This window comes from Rhinatrema bivittatum, chromosome 3, assembly GCF_901001135.1.
Source record: "Rhinatrema bivittatum chromosome 3, aRhiBiv1.1, whole genome shotgun sequence".
Taxonomy (NCBI): Eukaryota; Metazoa; Chordata; class Amphibia; order Gymnophiona; family Rhinatrematidae; genus Rhinatrema; species Rhinatrema bivittatum.
Window position 1 is genome coordinate 536,147,665 of NC_042617.1, and position 12,141 is coordinate 536,159,805.

The 12,141-nt window shown below is 43.8% G+C and overlaps 1 protein-coding gene across 1 annotated transcript in view; it reads right to left on the reverse strand.

Annotated features, from left to right (window-relative positions):
• LOC115088252 (E3 ubiquitin-protein ligase RNF19A-like) overlaps nucleotides 1-12,141 on the reverse strand; it is a 96,481-nt gene that overhangs the window by 11,971 nt on the left and 72,369 nt on the right. The window lies entirely within an intron of this gene.

Genomic DNA, 12,141 nt, shown 5'->3' on the forward strand with positions numbered 1-12,141 from the left:
ATTTGAACAGATATCTTAGAGAGAATTTTGCTCCTCATGACACCACCTTGTCTCTCATCGAAATAAACTTCTTTTGCCATTCCTGCGTAGACCTTGCTATATCAGGAAATATCTAAACTCTTTGCCCATGAAATAATGACTTTGATTGTGAAATTTCTCTCTGATATAAACGCAAAAGTTACAAGTAACGTTCTTCTTGCTTGAATGATAGTCTCTTGTGTTAAATCCAAAATATCCGTGATATTTAAGGACACTTCTTGAGGAGGATTTACAGGTATTTCATCCTTAAATGAAGGCAGGTAATGCTTCATCTGGCATTTTAAGAACTTGAATAAGAAAATTCCTAAAGAAATCCTTTGCTGATACCAGATGCAAGTAAGGAAAATTCAAAACTCTTAGATTCAAAATCCTTGAGGAATTTTCCAATTTCATTGTGTGGATTATCTCTGATTGTATCAGGTTACTCTGAGCAGTTTCTACAGTAGAAACTCTTGTTTCCAAAACTTTAATTTTAGTAACGAAATTAGCCACTTGAGATTCCATAACTTGCATCTTAAGATTAGTGTCCTTCATTATTTGCGTTAGGGATAATATAGCTTTCTCTAAAGAAGACAGAGCATTCCATATAGAATCTAATGTTATCACGGACGGTTTAATCAACAATGTCTGAGGCATTAAGCATACCTTGGATTCCTTAACTCCTAGTTCCAGGGGGTTTCTGCCACTTTTCAGAGCTTCAGGGTTGTGGAGAGCTGCCATGGGGCCCTTGGAGTCCCATGTCAAGGGACTCTCTGAAGGCGGTGTCAAATGACGTCCCTTCTCAGAGCCTTTTCTCCAGCTTTATCTCTCCAGACAGGGAAAGTGGCGATACCAACAAATCTCAGTCCTCCACCGAAGTCTTAAATGGTGGCTCTGGAACCGTCGGTGTACTAGGGCTCAACGATGTCTCTTCTGCTAATCGCCCCGACATTCGCTCCATGCCGGTAGCTGAAGCGGCTCCACCCTCCAGTGCTTGAAGTAAGGGTGACGCAAAGAACGCCTCAATCCGTGGTTGCTGTAGTTCTGATCCAGGAGAAGATGCCGTATTTGCCGGAGCTTAGCTTTTCTTTTGGTATGTGGCATTTTTTGTTATAGGAAACAAGAGTAAAGGAATTCAGAGAGAGCTTCTGTGCATCCTCTTCAGTCGGCAGCCATCTTGGTCTGTGTTCGCTTCGGTGTTTACTGAAGAGGATGTTGGGGAGATACCTGTTCCAGAGATTGTTTTCAAGGGTGATGATTCAGATGAACTGAACCAAATCATGGTAAACCTGGAAGATGTGGTAGGCCAGATTGACAAACTGAAGAGTAATAAATTACCTGGACCAGATGGTATACAGCCCAGGGTTCTGAAAGAAGTAAAAAATGAAATTTCAGACCTATTTCAGTTAATTTGTAACCCATCACTAAAATCATCCATTGTACCTGAAGACTAGAAGGTAGCCAATGTAACCCTGATATTTAAAAAGGGCTCCAGGGGTGATCCAGGAAACTAGAGACCGGTGAGCCTGCCTTCAGTGCTGGGAAAAATCGTGGAAACTGTTATAAAGAATAAAATCACAAAACATTTAGATAGACATGGTTTAATGGGACACAGCCAGCTTGGATATACCCAAGGGAAGTCTTGCCTCACAAATCTCCTACATTTTTTGGAAGGGGTGAATAAATATGTGGACAAAAATAAACCGGTAGATGTGGTGTATTTGGATTTTCAGAAGGTGTTCGACAAAGTCCCGCATGAGAAGCTTCTAAGAAAACTAAAACGTAATGGGATAGGAGGCAATGTCCTTTTCTGTATTGCAAACTGGTTAAAAGACAGGAAACAGAGAATAGGATTAAATGGTCTGTTTTCAAAGTGGAAAAAGGTAAACAGTGGAGTGCCTCAGGGATCTGTTCTTGGACTGGGGCCTTTTAATATATTTATAAATGATCTGGAAAGGGGTATGACAAGTGAGGTAATCAAATTTGTGGATGACACAAAATTATGCAGAGTAGTTAAATCTCAAGAGGATTGTGATAAATTGCAGGAGGACCTTGTAAGTCTGGAAGACTGTGCTTCCAAATGGCAGATGCAATTTAATGAGGACAAGTGCAAGATGATGCATGTAGGGAAAAATAACCCTTGCTGTAGTTACATGAATTTAGATTCCATCTTAGGAGTTACACCCAGGAAAGAGATCTAAGCGTCATAATGGATAATACATTGAAATTGTCAGCTCAGTGTTCTGTGGCAGTCAAAAATGCAAACAGAATGTTAGGAATTATTAGGAAGGGAATGGTGAATAAGACAGAGGATGTCATAATGCCTCTGTATTGCTTCATGGTGGGACCGCATCTCAAAAAAGATATAGTTGACCTGGAGAAAGTGCAGAGAAGGTTGACCAAAATGACAAGGGGCATGAAACTGCTCCCCAATGAGGAAAGGCTAAAGAAGTTAAGGCTGTTCAGTTTGGAGAAGAGATGATTGAGGGGGGATATGATAGAGGTCTACAAAATCATGAAAGGACTTGAACAGGTTAATGTAAATCAGTTATTTACTTTCTCAGATAATAGAAGGACTAGGGGGAACTCCATGAAGTTAGCAAGTAGCTCATTTAAAACAAATTGGAGAAAATTATTTTTCACTCAACGCATTGGTAAACTCTGGAATTCATTCCCAGAGGATGTATTTATGGCAGAAGGTGTAACACAGTTTAAAAAAGGTTTGGATAAGTTCCTAGGGGAGAAGTCCATAAACTTATTAATCATTAAGGAATAGTAGCTTGGGATTTATTTAATGTTTGGTTACTTGCTAGGTACTTGTGACTTGGATTGGCCACTGTTGGAAACAGGATGCTGGGCTTGATGGATCCTTGTTCTGACCCAGTATGGCATCTCTTATGTTCTTATGAGACCGGCAAGGTAATCAATCATAGTAGACTTGGAGGCCATAAGGTAAGACAGAACAGCTCAGGAGGGCATAGATAATGGCAGGGAGGCCTGAGAAGCCGCAGAGCAAGGCAGAGGTCCTGGAAGGGCCCAGAACAAGGCAAGATGCCACAGAGCAAGGTGAGAGGCCAAGAGAGGCCACAAGGCAAGGCAGAAGGCCCAGAGGCCACAAGACTAAGCAAGGTAGAATAGTGAGATAAGAGTGGCCAGGTCAGAGAGCGGAGATGATATAATGAAGAGGCACTGAGGAATTGAGCATGCTGGGTTAAGTAGGGCTGAGGCCGAGGTGTAGTGTGACTAGTGAAGAGGTAGCTGGCAGAGCTAGGAGTGAGGCTCGCTGAGGACTCCTGGTGGAAGTAAGGTTGCACAGCAGGCAGAACTTTGGTATGGGGAGACTTCATAACAGGCAAAACCATGACATCATGGATAGGAGTTCCCTTCAGTAGAAAGACTTACTCAATACTTTCCAATTTATTGATATTTAGAGGTATCAATACCCTTTGATAGGGACTATATCTTCTACTGCCCAAGACACAAAGGGGTACATTTTATAAAAAAGCGCGAGCGTGTACTTTTGTTCACGCACCAGGCGCAAACAAAAGTACACCGGATTTTATAAGATACGCGCGTATCTTATAAAATCCGGGGTCGGCGCGCGCAAAGGGGTGCACATTTGTGCACCTTGCACACACCAAGCCCTGCGCGCGCTGCCCGGTCCCTCCGCCTCCCCCCACCTTCCAATCCCTTCCCCTACTAACCCACCCCCCCAGCCCTATCTACACCCCCCTACCTTTATTCCCAAAGTTACGCCTGCTCGAGCTGGCTGCCGGCACGCCAGGTTCCGGTCCGGGGGCTGGTCTGGAGGCCATGGCCACACCCCTGGGCCGGAACCATGCCCACGGCCATGCCCCCGGAACACCCCCCAGGATGACGCGCTGCCGCGACACACCCCTGACATGCCCCCCCAGGAAAGCCCCGGTACTTACGGGCGTCCTGGCGCTTGCGCGCGCCGCCGAGCCTATGTAAAATAGGCTCAGCACATGCAGGGGGGGGTTTGGGGTAGGTTTTCAGGGATTACGCGCGTAACCCTTTGAAAATCTACCCCAATATGTATAATAGGCTTAACTATTTCCTGTGCTCTCCATACTTAGAGTCTAAGATTTCCATGACTGACATCCTGGTTAGTTCTCCCTCTGATCATCACCCTGTTGAGATAACTGTCTCCTTTAAAGCTTCTCAGCCCAGGGCTTTTTCTTGGAGACTTAACACATCCCTATTGGGTGATAAGCATTTTCCTATCCTCTTTAAAAAGGCAGATACTAATTTTAATGCCTGCAATCCAACGGAGGATTACCTGCCTGTTCTGAGCTTGGAGGCATTTAATGCCTTCTTCAAATGGAAAATAATTATGCCAGTTTCCTTCAGCGTGAGCAGAGGAAGGTGGACGAGCTTCTGGTTAAAATTTAGATTTAGAGGCTCAACACAAGACAATTTGTTCAAATCAAATACTGAAATGATTAGCAGATAACAGAAGGGAGCTTAAGTCCCTAGAAATTGGGAAAACTGGAAAAGTACTAAAATATACCAAACTGAAATTCTTTGAGCATGGCAATAAGCAAAGGGCTTTCTAGGTTGGAGCTGTTAAAAAGAAGGCATGCAGATCAAACATACCTAGTGTCAGGATGCCGGATGGAGATACTACCATGGACTTAAAGGCTATTGAATGCTCTTTTGTTCAGTATTTTCAAGATTTATACAAGGCTCTTACAGGCCAATTCAGTAAAGTCCGCGGGAGAGCGAACGCCCGCTCTCCTGGCGCGCGCACAGGCCACTCGCCTGTGCGCACGATAAAGTATTTAAATGAGGCCCGGCGGTAGAAACGGGCATCCCTAGCACCTCCTTTTTGACAGGAGCGGCGGCTGTCAGTGGGTTTGACAGCCGATGCTCAATTTTGCCAGCGTCTGTTCTCGAGCCTGCTGACAGCCACAGGCTTGGAAAGCGGACGCCGGCAAAATTGAGCGTCCGGTTTTCGACCCAACAGCCACCGACCGACTTCCAATTTTTTTTTTCTTTTTAACTTTTTTTACTCTTCGGGACCTCCGACTTAATATCGCCATGATATTAAGTCGGAGGGTGCACAGAAAAGCAGTTTTTACTGCTTTTCTGTGCACTTTCCCGGTGTCGGAAGAAATTAGCGCCAACCTTTGGGTAGGCGCTAATTTCTAAAAGTAAAATGTGCGGCTTGGCTGCACATTTTACTTTCTGAATCGTGCGCGAATACCTAATAGGGCCATCAACATAGCCTTCAACATGGGAAAACGCGTGTCCAATGGCAGGTAAACAGTGCGCTCCAACGGAGCGCACTGTTTACCTGCCATTGGACACGCGTTACAGTACAGTGCGCTCCGTTGGAGCGCACTGTACTGTAATGGCCTGAAAATGAGGTTAGCACGATGCTATCCAAGAACTTTTGTGTCACTGACTCTGCCTACAGTTATAGACACCCCAAAAGACCAGTTGGTAGCTCCAATTTTGATGCTCGGGATCCAGCGCTCCCAGGTGAGAAATGTTCTAGCCCAGATGGGTACCACATAGAATTCTTTAAAACATTACTACTTGAGGTGACATCTTTCCTGTTGCCAGTATATAATCTTGTGGGTGATGCAGATCTATCTTTTGGTGATATGACCAATGCCAATTTCTTGCTACTTTATAAAAAGGGAAAGGATGCCTTGGATTATAGCCAATATCCCTTTTTGAACTCTGTCATTAAGATTCTTTCAAATATATTAGTAGAAGTGCTGAAAAGTGGAATATAAAAATGTACATAAATAAAATTAAAAAAATAAAAGAAGGGAGGCCAGGCCAGAAGTAATATAGCGAAATTGAAAGGTGATGAAGAACAATGTGTGGAGAGTAATGAAGAAATGGCAGAAATGTTAAACAAATAGTTTAGTTCGGTGTAGGGGGGATGACTCAGAAACAAAGTCAGGAAATATTTCTTCACGGAGAGAGTGGTGGATACCTGGAATGCCCTTCCGGAGGAGGTGGTAAAGACGAAAACAGTCAAAGAATTCAAAGAGGCATGGGATAAACACTGTGGATCTCTAAAGGCTAGAAAACAGAAATGAGATAAGCGTGCAGGGGGGTAACTTGCTGGTGCGGTGGTTACTACCCTTAGTAGAAGGCATGGAGATGACTAAACTTAACCAATTACCCTTGATGCTTTTAATGCAACTGCAACTTTGCTCCCCATTTAGACGGCTACAGAACGGAAATGAAGGATAGCATGCAGGGGGATAATTTGCTGGTGCAGCAGTTACTACCTTTATCAGATGCTCCCCGCTCAGACAGCGGGGGGAAAAGAGGAATTGATTCAGATGACAACTGAGGGCCCACACTTCTATGGGCTGGGATACTGGTACACAGACATAAGGGAAAAAAGCACAGGACTGCTTCTATGGCTAAGTCCTAAAGAATATGAAGAAAGCATGCATGGGGGTAACTTGCTGGTGCAGCGGTTACTACCCTTAGCAGAAATCATGGAGATTCCTACCCTTAACCAATAAGCCTTGATGCTTTAAATGCAACTGAAACATTGCTCCCCGCTTCAGCGGCAGGGGAAAAGGGAAATTGGATTCAGACAACAACCAATAGGGCCCCGATTTCTTGGTCTGGGGTAATGATAAGCAGATATAAGAAAAAAAGCACAGGACTGCTTCTACAGCCAAGTCCATAAGGAAAGCATATCAAGCAACCCTATAGGCCGGATTTTAAAAGGGTTACGCGCATAAGGTACGCGCATAACCCTTTTAAAACACCCCTGCGCATGCCGAGCCTATATTGCATAGGCTTCCGGCGCGTGCAAAGCCCCGAGACGTGTGTAAGTCTTGGGGTGGGCGTGTTGGGGGTGTGACGCAGTCAGCGCGTCATCGGGGGCGTGATGCGGTCGGCGCATCATCTGGGGGCGGTGCCGCAGGCGTGGTTTCGGCCTGGGGCATTCCGGGGGCGTGGCTGTGGCCTCCGGACCAGCCCCTGGACCGGAACATGGCGCGCGGCAGCCGGCCCGGTGCGCGCAAAGTTACGCCTGCCTCGAGCAGGTGGGGGGGGGTGGGTTAGGGAGGGGAAGGTGGGGGGAGCCGGAAGGAAAGTTCCCTCCGAGGCGGCTCCGATTTCAGAGAGGCCTCGGAGGGAACGGGCAGCGCGCGCAAGTTGCACAAATGTGCACCCCCTTGCGTGCGCCGACCCCGGATTTTATAAGATACGTGCATATCTTATAAAGTCCGGCTTACTTTTGTTCGCGCCTGGTGCGCGAACAAAAGTACGCATGCACGCTGTGTTTTAAAATGTTACCCCTGTATGAATTTTCAAAAAAGCTCATCACCTAGTCCAAAATGTTACTAGCCGAAACTTTTAAGGGTATCATAAGGTTTGGGGATAACTGCACAGAGTGACAGTTACTACCCTTAAGAGAAATATGGGAGTAACCTGCATAGAGTGGCAGTTACTACCTTAAGCTTGCTGGGCAGACTGGATGGACCATTTGGTCCTTTTCTGCCATCACTTCTATGGTACTCTGTTACTATATTCTCGCCAAGGTTCTGCAACTTAGTTTGGAAAAGATGTTGCCTAGTATAATACACAGTGACCAAACGGGCTTCGTCAAGGGGAGACTATCTCAAACACTAGAAGATTGTTCAACATCTTACATATTGAATGTCATAATGCAAGGGTATATCTGATCTGATTATATCTCTAGATGCAGAAAAGGCATTCAATCAAATGACTTGTTCTTTCCTGTTTCAGATTTTGCTACATGTGGGTCTCCCTGATATAAATTTATTGCTTGGATTGCCACCATGATTGTGACACCTAGGGATCATCTGTTAATAAATGGCTCTCTTTCTTCATTTATCAATATAGCCTGAAGCACCAGGAAAGGTTGCCTGTTTTTCCTATTGCTCTTTGACATGGTCATTGAACTTCTGGTAGTGGCTATCAGGCAACAGTCAGATATTTGGGGTTTCATGCTGGGGGAAGGGAGCCCAAGATCTTCTTATATGCGGACAATGTCCTGACCTACTTAGCAGACCCTTGCTTGTCTGGCCCAGCTTTCCTGGCACTTCTCTCTGATCACGGTGCTCTTGTTGTCTATAAAACCAATCTAGTTAACTCAAAGTTTAGGTACTAGGATAGCTAGTCCTGCTTGCCTCTCTGATTTCTGAGTAGTGTGGGATGGATTCACATATCCTGGCATTTACATTTCCAAAACTTTCAAAGATTTATACTCAAAATATTGTGGCCCATTGATTGGCAAGAAAAAAAGTGAGGTATTAGCTAGGGATTTCTTAGCTCTATCTTGGTGGTGGTGGAGGGGAGGAGGGGTCAGAATCTGATAAAAATTAATGTGTTACCCAAGTTATTTTATTTGTTCTACATATTCCCTGTTCCATTCCAGTGAACATATTTAATGACATATAGCCCATTCAGTAAATTTATCTGGCAGCACAGACAAGCCACGGTGAAGCTGACAGTCACTCAACAGTGCATGGTTCGGAGAAATGCATCCTTGAAGGATATTAATGAAACAGGAGAGTTAGGGCATCCCAACAGAGAGGTTCCAATAAAAGCAAACATAGTCCATGTGCCTATATGTAAAAAATCACCGAAGCTATTCATTTCCAAATTATCCCTAACAACTGAAAAGCAGGTTGTTAATACAAACAAAAAGCACACTTTGAAATGTCTCTATGCCAATGCCAGAAGTCTAAGAAGTAAGATGGGAGAGTTAGAGTGTATAGCAGAAAATGATGAGCTTGATATAATTGGCATCACAGAGACTTGATGGAAGGAGGATAATCAATGGGATAGTGCTATATCAGGGTACAAATTATATCGCAATGATAGGGAGGATCAACTTGGTGGGGGTGTGGCACTTTATGTCTGGGAGGGTAAGGAGTCCAACATACAAGAGACTAAATACTCAGTAGAATCTATATGGGTAGAAATCCCATGTGTGTTGGGTAAGAGTATAGTGATAGGAGTATACTACCGTCCACCTGGACAAAATGGTCAGACAGATGATGAAATGCTAAGAGAAATCAGGGAAGCTAACCAATTTGGCAGTGCAATAATAATGGGAGATTTCAATTACCTCAAAACCAATACGTTGCAAGCTACAAATTTTTTCTATTTTTGTGCATTTATTTATTTAAAGCTGTGGGACCATCATAACACCCGCGGTTTGTTTGGCAGTAAGCCAGGCTCTAAACCGCAATGGGTCACATTTAATCATCGGTCCATTAAAGTCCTTAGAATCCTATTTTATTGTTGAACCAAAAAATGTTTTTCTTCTTTTTTATTTTGTAAAATTAGTAAGTGACGGTACTTTATTAGTGAGAGACGGTACTTTCCTTACTTGCCAGGAGCGCCGCCGCGCTCCCTTGCTTATCTGTAGCGCTGCCGCGCTTTGTAGATCAAGTTGTTCAGGAGTTGTTAATCCATAGGAATGGACATCAGGTCCAAAGGCACTTGTGCAGTCCGTATGTTTCGCTCCAAGCTGCTTCAGGGACTGTTACAACATCTGAAAATTATTTTCCTGAACTTTGAAAATGAAAGGTTTAACTCCCGTCATATTCACATGGTACTCAATACCTTTTAAAAGTACAACTAAAACAAAAAATGGTCATTTTACCACATGTACTTTGAGATCTAATTTCGCACAATAACATTACTTCATAAGTATATATGTGCACATCCCTAAATGGATTATGAAGCTGGAGCATTCAAAGTTCCAACTTACCACATTCTGCCGCCTGGTCCTCTTGTCGGCGTTCTGCTGAATTGCCGCGAGATCTGACATGATTTTATACGAATTCACCATACTGCACCTGTGTGTTTGATTTGGCAGGCGAGTGGATTCACATGAAGTGAATCCACTCTATTTCCTTATTGAGACCGCGAGGGGTCACTGTTTGCAACTGGAAGATCCAACGTTGTTCACATTGTTGAAGTTGTTTAATCCTATCCCCTTTTCTCCATTCTGCCGCCTGGTCCTCTTGTCGGCGTTCTGCTGAATTGCCGCGAGATCTGACATGATCCAATGGGAGAAAAGGGGATAGGATTAAACAACTTCAACAATGTGAACAATGTTGGATCTTCCAGTTGCAAACAGTGACCCCTCACGGTCTCAATAAGGAAATAGACTGGAGGGTGGCCAATGTAACCCCAATATTTAAAAAGGGCTCCAGAGGCGATCCGGGTAACTATAGACCAGTGAGCCTGACTTCAGTGCCAGGAAAATTGTAGAAACTATTCTCAAGATCAAAATCGTAGAGCATATAGAAAGACATGGTTTAATGGAACAAAGTCAGCATGGCTTTCCCCAAGGGAAGCCTTGCCTCACAAATCTGCTTCATTTTTTTTAAAGGGGTTAATGAACATGTGGATAAAGGTGAACCGGTAAATGTAGTGTATTTAGATTTTCAGAAGGCGTTTGACAAAGTCCTCATGAGAGGCTTCTACGAAAACTAAAAAGTCATGGGATAGGAGGCGATGTCCTTTAATGGATTACAAACTGGTTAAAAGACAGGAAACAGAGAGTAGGATTAAATGGTCAATTTTCTCAGTGGAAAAGGGTAAACAGTGGAGTGCCTCAGGGATCTGTACTTGGACCGGTGTTTTTCAATATATATATATATAAATGATCTGGAAAGGAATATGACGAGTGAGGTTATCAAATTTGCGGATGATACAAAATTATTCAGAGTAGTTAAATCACAGGCAGACTGTGATACATTACAGGGGGACCTTGCAAGGCTGGAAGATTGGGCATCCAAATTGTAGATGAAATTTAATGTGGACAAGTGCAAGGTGTTGCATATAGGGAAAAATAACCCTTGCTGTAGTTACACGATGTTAGGTTCTATATTTGGAGCTACCACCCAGGAAAAAGATCTAGGCATCATAGTAGATAATACTTTAAAATCTTCGGCTCAGTGTGCTGCAGCAGTCAAAAAAGCAAACAGAATGTTAGGAATTATTAGGAAGGGAATGGTTAATAAAACGGAAAATGTCATAATGCCTCTGTATCGCTCCATGGTGAGACCGCACCTTGAATACTGAGTACAGTTCTGGTCGCCGCATCTAAAAAAAGATATAATTGCGATGGAGAAGGTACAGAGAAGGGCAACCAAAATGATAAAGGGGATGGAACAGCTCCCCTATGAGGAAAGACTGAAGAGGTTAGGGCTGTTCAGCTTGGAGAAGAGACGACTGAGGGAGGATATGATAGAGGTCTTTAAGATCATGAGAGGTCTTGAACGAGTAGATGTGAATCGGTTATTTACACTTTCAAATAATAGAAAGACTAGGGGGCATTCCATGAAGTTAGCAAGTAGCACATTTAAGGCTAATCGGAGAAAATTCTTTTTCACTCAACGCACAATAAAGCTCTGGAATTTGTTGCTAGAGGATGCGGTTAGTGCAGTTAGTGTAGCTGGGTTCAAAAAAGGTTTGGATAAGTTCTTGAAGGAGAAGTCCATTAACTGCTATTAGTCAAGTTTACTTAGGGAAAAGCCACTGCTATTAATTGCATCAGTAGCATGGGATCCTCTTGGTGTTTGGGTAATTGCCAGGTTCTTGTGGCCTGGTTTGGCATCTGTTGGAAACAGGATGCTGGGCTTGATGGACCCTTGGTCTGACCCAGCATGGCAATTTCCTATGTTCTTATAAAGAGTTTTAAAAATATTTAGTGTAGCCATCCTGTTTTTAAAGAAATTGTCCCACGTGCTGTGTAAGCAAGAACACGTTGCAAAACTATCCTGTTTTTCAATCAGGCCGTACATGGAAAAAGAAATTTAGTCTGAATTTCATGCACGGACAAATCTAGGAATTTAAAAAGGAGATTGAAAATGGTGTGGTGCATCATCACCCCCTGCTCCTTCCACTCCTCTCACTCTCATCTTCCCGTTCACTGTCTCCTTTGCTTTTCCCTTCTGCTCCTTTCAGGTTCCTCTTCATGTACCTTCCCCTTCCCCCCCCCCCCCAAGCTTATTCTCCACCTATTCCCTCCCACATCACCAGGTTATTATTCATCTCCCATCCCCTTTCAATACATCGTCCTCTCCCTCTTTTACTTCAGTTCCTTTCCATTACCTCCTCCATGGCCTTTTAAAT